Source organism: Thamnophis sirtalis, unplaced genomic scaffold (genome assembly GCF_051295495.1).
Source record: "Thamnophis sirtalis isolate CommonGarterSnake01/CBP01778 unplaced genomic scaffold, rThaSir2_p1.2 scaffold_7, whole genome shotgun sequence".
Lineage (NCBI taxonomy): Eukaryota > Metazoa > Chordata > Lepidosauria > Squamata > Natricidae > Thamnophis > Thamnophis sirtalis.
Window position 1 is genome coordinate 14,742,640 of NW_028261387.1, and position 12,917 is coordinate 14,755,556.

The following is a 12,917-nucleotide window of genomic DNA, read 5'->3' on the forward strand; positions in this document are numbered from 1 at the left end:
CATAGGACTTTCAGCCCTCTCTAAGCGGTTTACAGAGTCAGCATATTGCCCCCAACAATCTGGGTCCTCATTTTACCCACCTCAGAAGGATGGAAGGCTGAGTCAACCCTGAGCTGGTGAGATTTGAACAGCCGAACTGCAGAACTGCAGTCAGCTGAAGTAGCCTGCAGTGCTGCATTTAACCACTGTGCCACCTCGGCCTCAGATTTGCTTAACGATTGCATTGATTCATTTAACAACTATGGCAAAAAGGTCCTGACACTTGATACAATTCATTTAACAACCACTTTGCTTAGTAACAGCAATTCTGATCATACGTTGAGGACTACCTGCATGCTCACTGATATTTGCAACTTTCCATAACATATAAAAGCTTTGTTCATTATTAATTGTTTAAGAAATCCTTAGCAAAATTAGCAAATTTCCTAATCTTGTTCTTTGTTGCATTTATGCCATTAAATGGGATTTCAATTTTTGATGGGGGACTTTTAAGGAGCTGCTTTTGTCCATCTTGCTGAATTTTCCCAAATGAAGAAACATTTGGCTTAAAGACTTTTCTCTAGAGATTGTGCTGCTTTAGTTGCCCCAAAGGATAAAAAACAACAACCATTGGAAGGTATCCAAAGAAGCAGGGAAAGCTATTAATGGTTACATACAAATAATTCAGCTTCTTCTATTATGATAGGACAGCAACAGATGTTAGAGAATTCTATTCATTGTTGAAGTCTCTACTATTAAAGTTTGCTTTTGCAAATTTTGCAAAACCATCTCCACATATAATTGTGCCAGATTTTTTAAAATAGCCTATAGAGGGAATGAGAAATATTGAAATGAAATACTACTCAGCAAACAGACTGGAAATGTTGTGACTAGTCCCCAGCTAGCTAGCTAATTAGCTCTGCAGCATTTGGAGAGATGAGAGGTAAGAGAAAAGTCACAAAAACTTTCCAATGACATTTAAAATATTCCGTACCACAAATATATTCCAGATACTGCTGGCCTCTTAATTTAGCAATTCCTCATTCTATACAGTATTTCTAGCAGTTCTTTTAACTGATTGTACGATTGTAGTCCCAATTAGGTGCTGAGGAGTTTCTATGTTTCTACCTTTCTATGTTGATAGATTGGATTGGTCTAGAACCCTGTAACTAAATAAATACATTGCTAAAATGCAGATTCTCTCTTTCCAATAGATTTTTCTCATTCTTTATCTGTTGGAAGGTTTTTGAAGATTTTCTCAAATTAATATTATGGTATAATTACAGGGAGTCTTTGATTTACAATAACAGTTTGTTTAGTGACCATTTGAAATTATGAAAGGTGGCTTATAACCGTTTCTCACACTTACTACCATTGCAGTATCCTCATGGTATCAGGCCTGCAATTATATTCCTTTTAGAATTTTGGCCTGCCACACTTTCTTTTATTTCATTATGCTGTTTCAATAGTATAGTTGATGGGAAGGTGGAATAGACAGGAGTAGGTTTGTGGAATGTGTTGTTGTCATTCTTTTCTAGAAGACCAAGTTCATCTTTTGTCTCTGCACTTTTACACCTGACTGGAAGCAGCTGGGTGCAGATACCAGCGTGGAAGAAGACGATTGGACCATGTGATGGATTTGTGGGTGTGGGGACAAGATTATGAACTTTTAACTGGGTGGGATTCTGATGTCATTTCCAGAATTGGGATTACACAGATGTGCTAAGATGTCTGATTTATTAAATTGGAACTTTAAGGATCGTTTTGCCTTGGACTCTGATTTAATTCTACATGATACTTGGAACGCTGACACATGGTCAGTGGTGGGATTCAGCCAGTTCGCATCTATTCAGAAGAACCGGTGGTTAACTTTCTAAGCAGTTCGGAGAACTGGTTGTTAGAAGAAATCTCATTTTGTTTTTTTCCACTTTAAAAGGCTAATCCTGTAAGGAAGGCAGGAAGGAAACATTCTGGTGTTGTTTCTAGCCTAATCTTTATTGCCCTGCTTACAGAAACTGCCTCTCTGGTTAACCCTTATTACATTGTAATAGCTAAGGTGAAGTGCCCATCAATGTGAGTGATGTTGAGTTGGCCACGCCGACCCAGTCACATGACCACTGAGCCACGCCTACCCAGCTGGTCATTAGGGCAGAGAACCGATTGTTAAATTATTTGAATCCCACCACTGTCCATGATCATGTGATCAAAATTCAGACACTTGGCAACTGACTCATATTTGTGATGGTTGCAAGGTCCCAGAGTCATGTGATCACCTTCTGACAAGCAAACTCAATGAGGAAGCCAGAGTCACATAACAACCGTGTTACTAACTTAACAACTGCAGTAATTCACTTAACCACTGTGGGCAAGAAAGGTTGCAAAATGAGGCAAAACTCACTTTACAAGTATTTCACTTAGCAACATAAATTTTGGGCTGAATTGTGGTCATGTCAAGAACTACTTGTATTTGAATTTCTATATTTCAGGCTTACATTATGGATTCTATGTTGCAGCTGTAAATGTAGAAACATAGATTTCAAGGGTGTACATTATGAAGAGTTTTATTTTACTTCAGAACAAGAATCCCGTCTCTCTTGAGACACAAATGGGTCTGACTTCCTCCCTTAGCAGAACCCCAACACTTTAAAAAATTTAGTCCTGTTTTTAGTAACTTGTCATCTCATCTGAAAGAACCACTGGCACATGAAGCAGACTCATTTTAACTGTAATTAATATTAACCATTGTTTAAAGTTAATGCATAACACTAAACTGTGACTAATTAACATTGGAAGTGAAAACTTTTGAACTCTTTGCAGCTGCAGAATAATTGGAGAGGGAAGTACACAAACTGTTAGAGGAGTCAGGAGTCCATCATCCACGCAGGCCAAGGGAAGTCTCCAATGAGCCAATTAAAGTGTATTAATACAGCTGCCATGGCAATAATACAAGGTATGTTGTGATACTGATTACATGGAATGCTGGAGATAGAAGCTTTGGCCATGAAAGTGATATAACCCAAAAGAGCTTGGGAGATCCTTAGAGGTTTTTCACTGGCTGAAGGGAGAAGAATGAAGTAGAGGCTGGAGAATCTCCTATAATTTCCAATTGAAAGTTCACTGATGGATAGTTTTCTTTTGTACCGGTGGGGACTACTTAACCAAACCAGCCTTCACCTGCAGTTAAAGCTTTACAAAACCCTCCAAAGTTGTACCACAAAACTGGTCTGACTGTATATATCACTCCTCAACTACTTCAGTCCTCTTATTTCCATAAAGCAATAAGTTGATTTTGGGATCCCCCTCTAATTGTTGTCAGCTGCCAAAAAAGACATGGTGTAAATCTTTCCAATTCTTGGATTTCCTCAATCCATGTTAGATAGACCAGTAATATTTTCTTTAACCAGAGCAATTAAATGTAAAATTTGGCTGTCTTTTTAAGAACTTAAATAAACAATTCCATGCATTGCTTTCCAGAAACTGTAATACATGGCCTACCACTGTATTTTGTGTGGTACAGAGGAAATAAATTTTTGAAGTAGTTTCAGATTTTTCATGGAGTATCTGCCAAGCATGTGGACTCCAACACAAAACAACCCTTTCTATTTGTCTCTCTAAATGTCCAATTTTTAGGAAATGTCTTTTGAAATTATGAAGTATATCACTCCTCATCTTGTAGTGATAAAAAATTAAGACATTTTAATAGCATGTTTATGGTATATTCTGATTATAATTTCCTATTGGAGTTTCTTCTCCCAGTGAGAATATGTTGTATGAGCTGTCATTGCAAATAACTTGAGATAAATAATGAAGTTATATTCCATAAGGATAAAGATATATAGAGAAAATAATTTCATTACTTAGTCACCACAAAATCTAACTGTGAGAGGAAGCTAAGAAAGTGACAGACAGAACTGTGAAAGGTATTTGACTCTTATGTTATTGAGTTCTTAGAATGTTTTTCATGATTATGTGTATCATTATGTATTCAATTATTGTTTTTTGGCTTTACAATTGCTTCTTGTCCTTCCATTCCCCTCATTTGATACTCACAATTTTGGCATGACCCAATTTTGTTGATGTTTCTTTTATTCACATTCTAGATTTTTCTTTAAGTTCATGTTTCTGACCTGAATAGTTAAGACTTTCTATATGTGGAAAATTACTATATCTATCTATCTATCTATCTATCTATCTATCTATCTATCTATCTATCTATCTATCTATCTATCTATCATTTATCTATCTATCTATCTATCTATCTATCTATCAACTATCTATATCTATCTATCTATCTATCTATCTATCTATCTATCATTTATCTATCTATCTATCTATCAACTATCTATATCTATCTATCTATCTATCTATCTATCTATCTATCTATCTATCTATCTATCTATCTATCTATCTATCTATCATCTATCTATCTGTACGAGTTTAAAAGCCTGCAAGTCCAGAAGCCCATAAAGATGTTTCAATAACCTGTATGGAGGTTATTGAAAAATGCACCAAATAAGTGCTTTCTTTGGAGATAACAAGCTGAATATAGAAATAATTTAAGACACTTTCACACTAACACTGCTTTCACTCCAATCTCCAAAGCTGTTTGAAACTGTCCTGTGATTTTCTACATTGCAACCTGGTCTGAAATAATGGGAAACTGCAAATATTTTCAAAAGCCAACAATTAGAGAATGGAGGGGTGGGGAATGCAATTCCCTAGGTCCTGGATAAACCAAAATTCCCTTTCCCCCCACTTCAGAGAAGGATGGGAGAAAAGAATTTAATTGCTACTAATGCATCTGCCATGTGCTTTGATGGAAAGCAAGGCATGATGACCAATGGGGGTGGGGGAGGGAACAACGGAGCTGCCTTGCCATTGTCACATTATGTCAAAAAGGAACTGAAGATGAAGTATTGCCAGTGTTACATTCAAGTTTTTTAAACCATAAATAGACGCTGCTGTAGTGACTGGATTAGGAACAATAAATTCTAAGCAATAAAGGCAGGCTCCAGAAATCTACTTTAAAATGCAGGCAGGGCTGACATGAGTTGTTTGACACTTTGCAGATGATTGCAAGTCTTATTGGGCATGTTCCGTACTGGGCAAGTGTTTTATCCTTCTTTGGGCTGGTTCAAAGCATAATGCTCCTGTTTTAGTTCTTTTGAATGACTGTCTGGAAATAGGCATTTCCCAGGGAAGGTCTAAGAGGGAGGAGAGAGAGTAAATATTACCCTGAAGTCAAGAATCATAAGTCAAAAGTTTCTGCCCCTGGGGAACCGGGATGCCTACAATTGCTTACTATTCCAAAGTCAAGAACCAACTTTTCTGTGGTTTCAACTATGCTTTGGTGAGATGGACATGACTTATCACAGCTCTTGAACATGGGCAACATCATAGGAAAAGAAATGTACGGAGTTGGTTGTAAACTAGTACTTAATCCCAGAGGTGGCGCAGTGGTTAAATGCAGCACTGCAAGCTACTTCAGCTGACTGCAGTTCTGCAGTTCGGCTGTTCAAATCTCACCGGCTCAGGGTTGACTCAGCCTTCCATCCTTCCGAGGTGGGTAAAATGAGGACCCGGATTGTTGTTGGGGGCAATATGCTGACTCTGTAAACCGCTTAGAGAGGGCTGAAAGCCCTATGAAGCGGTATATAAGTCTAACTGCTATTGCTATTGCTTTCCCTGCCTATATGTGACCTTAAAAAACACTCAGTGCTCTTCTGCTGCTAACAATTAGTAGGCTTATACTGCAAAACACCTGACAGCCACATGTATTCTAACCCCAACAGAGAAAGATCTGATTGCCAATATAATAAATAATATTTGGGATATGCTTACCATGTGGATTTCCTTGATGTAATTAATACTCTCCCCAGTGATGATGAAAACTGGCATAAGTAAGGAAGCTCTTGAAGTTGAAGCAAATTCCAAGTGCCACATAGACTTTACAGTATATACATTATATATATACATTACATTAGATAGCCCTTATGTGAGAAATACTGATGGAGGGCCCTGGGCACATATAAGCTATGAATGAGTCTTGATCAGAGGTGGTTCTGACCAGTTCTGGAGAACCGATAGCGGAGATTTTGAGTAGTTTGGAGAACCAGTAAATACCACCTCTGACTGGCCCCATCCCCATCTATTCTCTGCCTCCCGAGTCCCAGCTGATTGGGAGGAAATGGGGATTTTGTAGTAACCTTCCCCTGGAGTGGGGTGGGAATGGAGATTTTACAGTATCCTTCCCCTGCCACGCCCACCAAGCCATGCCCACAGAACCAGTAGTAAAAAAATTTGAATCCCACCACTGGTGATATACTGTTCACCTTTAAAGTAGTCTAGAACAATAACAGTATTAATTTTAATAAGTCAAAATAGGTAATAATTAAACCTCATTTCTATGATCAGGCTACATTTCCTATTTTTTAAAAATAGATTTTTAAAGTAAACCAGTCATCTTAACTTCTAATAAGCCTATCTTTTAGCCTATCTATCTGTTATTGCATTCTTTTCTAGGTGAGGCTACTTAACATTCCCTTTGCGGTTAATTAACAATTTTACTATAATACTATTAAGTATTTATTTATTTAATTACATAATGTATTATTATAACATTACAGAATACATACTGAATTTGATTTTGGTATTCTCTATCCAGTTATGAACAGTTCTCTTTCTGTTTATTGAAAAGAGGTATTTGGTATAAACATTGCATTTTCTTGGCAGACTATTAGTCTGCTTTCTTCTTTGTTTCATTCATCAAGGCCAAATTTTTCCATTATTCCAAAAGCTATTTTTACCTCCAGCTTTTCTATTCCAGTCTACTATAATTAATAAAATATTTTCTTTGCTATTGTGTTGATATGCTGTTGAAGTTACTATAGAAGTTTTTAACTTCTGTTCCCTTTGCCTCTGTGGTTATATTCTAATATTGCGTCGTTGCAATGTTGTCTTACATTTAGTCTGAATAGAGATTATTCAATCATTTTGATTTGTATATGAGCACCAGTGTGGATACATTTCTATGTCTGACCAGTCCATTTCTTCTTTGATCTTCCTATCGGCAACAAAAGATCAGCAGCTTCTTTGAAGTGAACTACTGCAGTTTGTCTGAGTTTGCTGATTTTCAGATTATTCATATTAAGACTTGACATTTCTGATCTGACAAGATTGACTTTGTGATTCTAGGATGCTAATGGCATACATATCCTTACAGTATCAAATTGTAATTTCCCTCTGGCCACATCAGTAGCTAGATGTTCTTTCAGCTTTAATCCCACCACATCACAAGCACCAGTGCTGCTTGTACTTGCCTTCTGCTTTTCCCCAGTAGCTTTTTGGATCCTTTCCAACCTAAGAGCTCATCTTCCAGAATCATGCTGACATTGTCCTGGCTGTGTATGTCCATTTGGTTATGTTGGCCAGAATACAGGAATGGCTTGTCATTTCTTTTTCCAGTATTTAAATATGAACCTTCATTGCTGATCTGCCATTTTATGGCTGTTCACAGCTTATGTTCCTGATTTTTCTATTGCTGTTCTATCAAAACTTCAGTGAACTTCAATGAGTGAATTGGTGTTTTTAGTGATGGCTGCTAAGATGGATAACATGTTATAAACCTCTGAAGAAATCAAGTCTCTATTGTCTGTCTAATAATAATTAATCTTTAGATAGTCAGCAGGTTACTCCAAACTTAAAAATAAACTTCAAATCTCTCCTTCATTTCCCCACCTTTGCTAATTTGGTCAATTTTAAAATCTTTTTTTTTTGACAGTCAGAATCCCCTTTTCTTTCCAATACTTAGCAAATGCAATCCTCACAGGAGTCACCAAGCCATAATGTAAAGAAATAATGTCCCAAACTGTTTTTCAGTTGATTTGTCCATAACACCTAGAAGAAAAGCTTCAGGTTTCATTAATATTTGTATTTTAAATATTTTCTGCATTGTCAATATAATATAATATTTATCCAATACTCCCAAGACCATCACGTGTGATAGAATGTACCTGGATTTTGGTTGCATTTCCAGCACTTGTTAGAAATAACTTTATACATTTTCGCCAGTGTATCTGGAGTCAAATACAGTGGTACATAATCCTATAAACATTTTCTTTCAAACTGTAATTCAAAGTGAATTTAAACCATTGGTTCATACATTCTCCCATAGGATTATATTGTTACCAAAACTTTTTGCCCATTTCACCGTACAATCTTTAATAAATTCATCTTCCAGATTCATCTTATGTAACATTTTATAAATTTCAGCAATAAGGTAGTCACGTGAACATCAATTTATTCATTATTTATTCTATTTATATGGCTGCCATCTCGAACAAGTTACTCTTATGGCAAACAATCCAAAAATTATTTTAAAACCAACTACAATCACAATAAAAACAGAAAAATACGTATAACATCTGAAGATTATTGTAATGCAGCTTAACATAACCAGGTTAACAGGCCTCTTTCACATACTGTACTTAGCCCCTGAAGTCTGAGCATATAACCAGTACATATACCTTGCCTGTTACACTGCACATGGGCCCTGGCTTGTATGATTTAACATTTTCTTGTGCGTGTTTTAGGAGACAACTTGGGAGAAATCTCTGAGACAGACTTATAGTGTTTCATTCAGGACAAAAACATTGGAAAATCAGTTGAAAACAGCAAAAAGGAAGAACGGAATGAAGAGTATAGTATTTCTTTTGGCAAAAACTTGCTTCCAAATTACATCTGTTCTTCAAACATTTTCCAGAAGTACTATAGCTAGATTTTTACTTAATTGTATTCAGTATAAACCCCTCATTCCCTCATCTTTTAAACTATTACCTATATTTTAGTGCCAAGGCTTGGCTGCTGTTGTACCCACTAGGAATTTCAGTTGCTGTTGCCAATTATGTAGATTCATACTAAATAGAGAACCTATATTTCTAAGCCTTGTCTCTAAGAATAGTACTGCTGATCAGCTTAGATAGCTTATAAATAAGATCTACATTGATGGATTTGTGGTACTCTAAAAGCAATGTGGGGATAAATGTAACAATAAATCATAGATATACCATACAATCAGGATCACCTGCAAAAAGCAAGGAGGGGCAAGTGGCATGGTGCACATCATCTCACCACAAAAATGACACAAATTACAGGTTGTGCATCATCACATCATGACACAATTGACTTAATGTAACTTATATTTTATCTTTTGTGCAATGACGTTTGGATGCACGAGACATCACTGTGATTACTACAATCTGGCTGGGATTGCTGTGTGCAAGGAAGAGTAACCTTTAAAATGGCCTCAGTTGAAACTTGATTAGTCACTAAATTGGACAAGTTCTTGAGGGTACTTTGGCAAGGTACCCTAGATACACTCACAGGAGAGGGTTACTACGGTATCAACTGTTTGGTTCCCAAAATCCCATCATCACTAGAACATTTAAACCTGAATAAAAGCGTGACCCAACAAATGCGCGAAGGACAAAAGCGCGCCGACAAAACCGCGGCGCTAAAACCGTGATGTCAAAAGCACGCCGACAACAGCGCGTCGACAAAAGCGCGCCGACAGAAGCGCGATTTAAGTTAAGGTGAGGTTTAGGGTTAGGTTTAGGGTTAGGTTTAGGGTTAGGTTTAGGGTTAGGTTTAGGGTTAGGTTTAGGGTTAGGGTTACAGCGCGCTTCTGTCGGCGTGCTGTTGTTGGCGCGCTTCAGCGCTCATTCGTCGGCGCGGTTTTGTCACCGCGGTTTAGTCAGGCGCGCTTTTGTCCTTCGCGCATTTGTGGTGGAACCAAATAAAAGGTTTTAGAGAAATTGATAGAAACACATATTCTTATATTTATCTTAGATTTCAGTGGCTTGAGATCCTATTGATATTGATACTTTTCTGAATGCCTGGTGGACCACCAAGGCATTGCAATGGTTTTGATTCTCTTTCTTGGATCATGTCAAGAACTATACTATTCTAATTTTTCTTCTAATAAACATTTAAGAAAAGAAAGAGGGAAAAAAGAAAAAAGGAAGGAAACAAAAAAAGGGATATAAGAAAAGAAAGAGAGAAAGAAAACCAGAGAAAAATGACATTTGCAAGCATAATTGAATGATTAGTTTGTGTTTTAAAATTTGTTTTTATTATTTTCATAAATAACTCAAGTTCCTATGTTGATATACAAGTTTTCTTTAATATGTAGGGCATTTTGAGTATGTAGCATTTCAGTGGCATCACATACAACATTATGATCAAAACAAATCTCAGTGAAAACATTACTGAACAGATATGGAAAACAGGGATATGTTTGACAAAACAATATCTTATACTGATAACATAAGAGAACTTTAGTATTAGCCCCTCATTGTCAACTGATGTCAGAAGTTGCACTCTTAACACAACAGTAGAAACAGAATCTATTGGTAATGCATTTTTACATATTATTATCGTTGTAATGATGAGCATTTACATGGTCTAAGACAGGGGTGGGTTGCTAATCCCATTCCAACCAGTCCGGTTCGGTTGGAACGGGGCCGGCGGCGTCCTCGTGCATGCGCGCAGTTCACGCATGCGCCTTAGCGCCTGTGCGATGCTCCAGCTGCTCGCAGAGACTCGCGCAGGCGCTGTATGTGCCATCCAGCTGCTCGCGGAGAATCACGCAGGTGCTGTATGTGCCATGCAACTGCTCGCAGAGAATCGCGCAGGCGCTGTATGTGCCATGCAACTGCTCGCAGATACTCGTGCAGGCGCTGTATGTGCCATCCAGCTGCTCGCGGAGAATTGCGCAGGCGCTGTATGTGCCATGCAACTGCGTGGAAGCGCAAAAGCCTTCAAAGACCGGTAAGGAGCGTGGGCAGGCGGGTGGGCCCTTCGCCGTTCCTGGAAGTTACTTATTTCCGGGTTCGCCGACCAACCAGTTCGTGGGGACTGCCGTGAACCAGTTGAAATCCACCCCTGGTCTAAGAACAGACAAACACACTCATACATGCATATTGTCACATATAGCCTGTGTTAAAGTGTGAGGGGGAATTGAGTTTTTAAGGCCTGAGTTTCTCCCACCCTCCTTTTGGGACAGAATGCCTGCATCCCATTCTCAGTCTTGACCACCGGTAACACCTGCACTCTGTTTATGCAACCGTCTTTGTCCTTTCCCAGTCTTTTTGTTTCCTGCTGTGTCATCTCCTCAGACTGGTTTACTTAAGATGCCCACAAAAATAAATTGATACTAAAATAACATTTTATGTACTCAATTGAAATTCACTAATCTGATATAAGTGTTCTCTGGCACTTTAACAATAGCTCAGACTGTTGTGGCCCAGCAGGAGCCGTTGGAGCTGCCACCAGACTCCGACGGCGAGGGGCCCTATGAGTCGACTTTGGAGGATGTGGAGGACCCTGGACAGGGTTCTGACTCCGAGCAGGGTGCAGAGAGGCTGGTTGGCCACCAGGTGGCGCCTGAGCCTTGGACCAGTGGGGAGGAGACAAGGGAGTGTGATCCGGAGGTCAGCAGTTGGGAGGAGCCAAACGAGTTGTTCCTAGATGCCCGGCACCGGAGAGCTAATAGGCGTAAAGAACAGTTGCGCACTTACAGGAGGTAATTGCACTCAGCTGGTGGTAATTAGGCTCCTCTCCAGACTATAAAAGGAATGCTTGTGCACACACCCCTTTTGCAGAAGTCAATGCATTGACTAAAAGTTTGGAGAACTTTTGTGGCTAGCTTGGCAGGCTGGATTGCTTCCAAGGCTTATCTGTGCTGGTTTGCTGCCAAGGACCTGTCTGTATTTTAATAAATTCCTTAAAGTATCTTTGGCTTGGCATGCTTTGGTCTGGGACAAGGGGGGTCAGAACATCAGACTATGCCCACCCAGATTCTGCATTGCTAGCATTGGTCACAGTAAAAGGCAAACTCGTCTGTTTATTTATGATAGTTGAAGCAGATGGGAAGCTAGACTACTGGCTTTCATATCTTTACAATTTTGGGAGGAGCGAGGTTGGTATCGTTTTCTTGGAATATTCACTAATAATCAGAAAAACACTTTCAATAACTTTAAAATGAAGGCCACAACCCTGATTGGTTACAAGTACCACTGCCTACAACACTTGTGCCCAATATTATAGAAACTCACTTCAATAAGTTAAAATAGACTGTTTTGGAAGATTTTTAGGCCACAGAAGTTGGCATTAATATGGTCCTTTATTTCAACAAGGCCTACCTTTGGCACAATGAAATATTTTTGCTAAGCAGTTTTATGCTGTGTGACTTTTGTTAAAACTTCATAGCTATTGGTCCCAATAATTTTGTACTAAAGTTGACTAAAATACTTGTAGCTTGTAATGTGATGTGCCAACCAATAATGTGATATGCCAGTGGATTATGACAATTGCACCAGGTGGCAGGGAAGTATCAGGGGGCAGTCCTCCACAACAGTCCATTTCTCTGGGAAAATTGGTTGCCTAGCTGTGCAGATGTTCCTATGCACAATGTCAGCTCCTTGGTTGTGTTGTTCAGTCTATGCCACTGCTGCCCGGATCTTGCACCCTACCACTATGTATTGGGCTGCCTCTAAGGCCTCTCTGCATCATCTGCATCTTGGGTCCTGTCCAGTGTGGTAGATCCCTACTTCTATAGTTTTGGTATAGTACTTGTTCTTGTGCTATTATGATCAGTGCTTCAGTGCTGTCTCTTAGTCCAACCCTTTCCAGCCTCTGGTAGAATTTCCCAATGTCTGCCACCTGAGCTAACTGCTGATGGTTCATCCCATGCAGGGTCTTGTCTTGTCATGTCACTTCCTCTGCTTGATCTTCCTCCCATGTCTGCTCCTGCCTCCAGCATTGTCTCATCAACTCATCTTTGGGTGCCATCTTAGGGATGTACTACTAGATGCTCTAGATCAGTGTTTCTCAACCTTGGCAACTTGAAGATGTCCGGACTTCAACTCCCAGAATTCCCC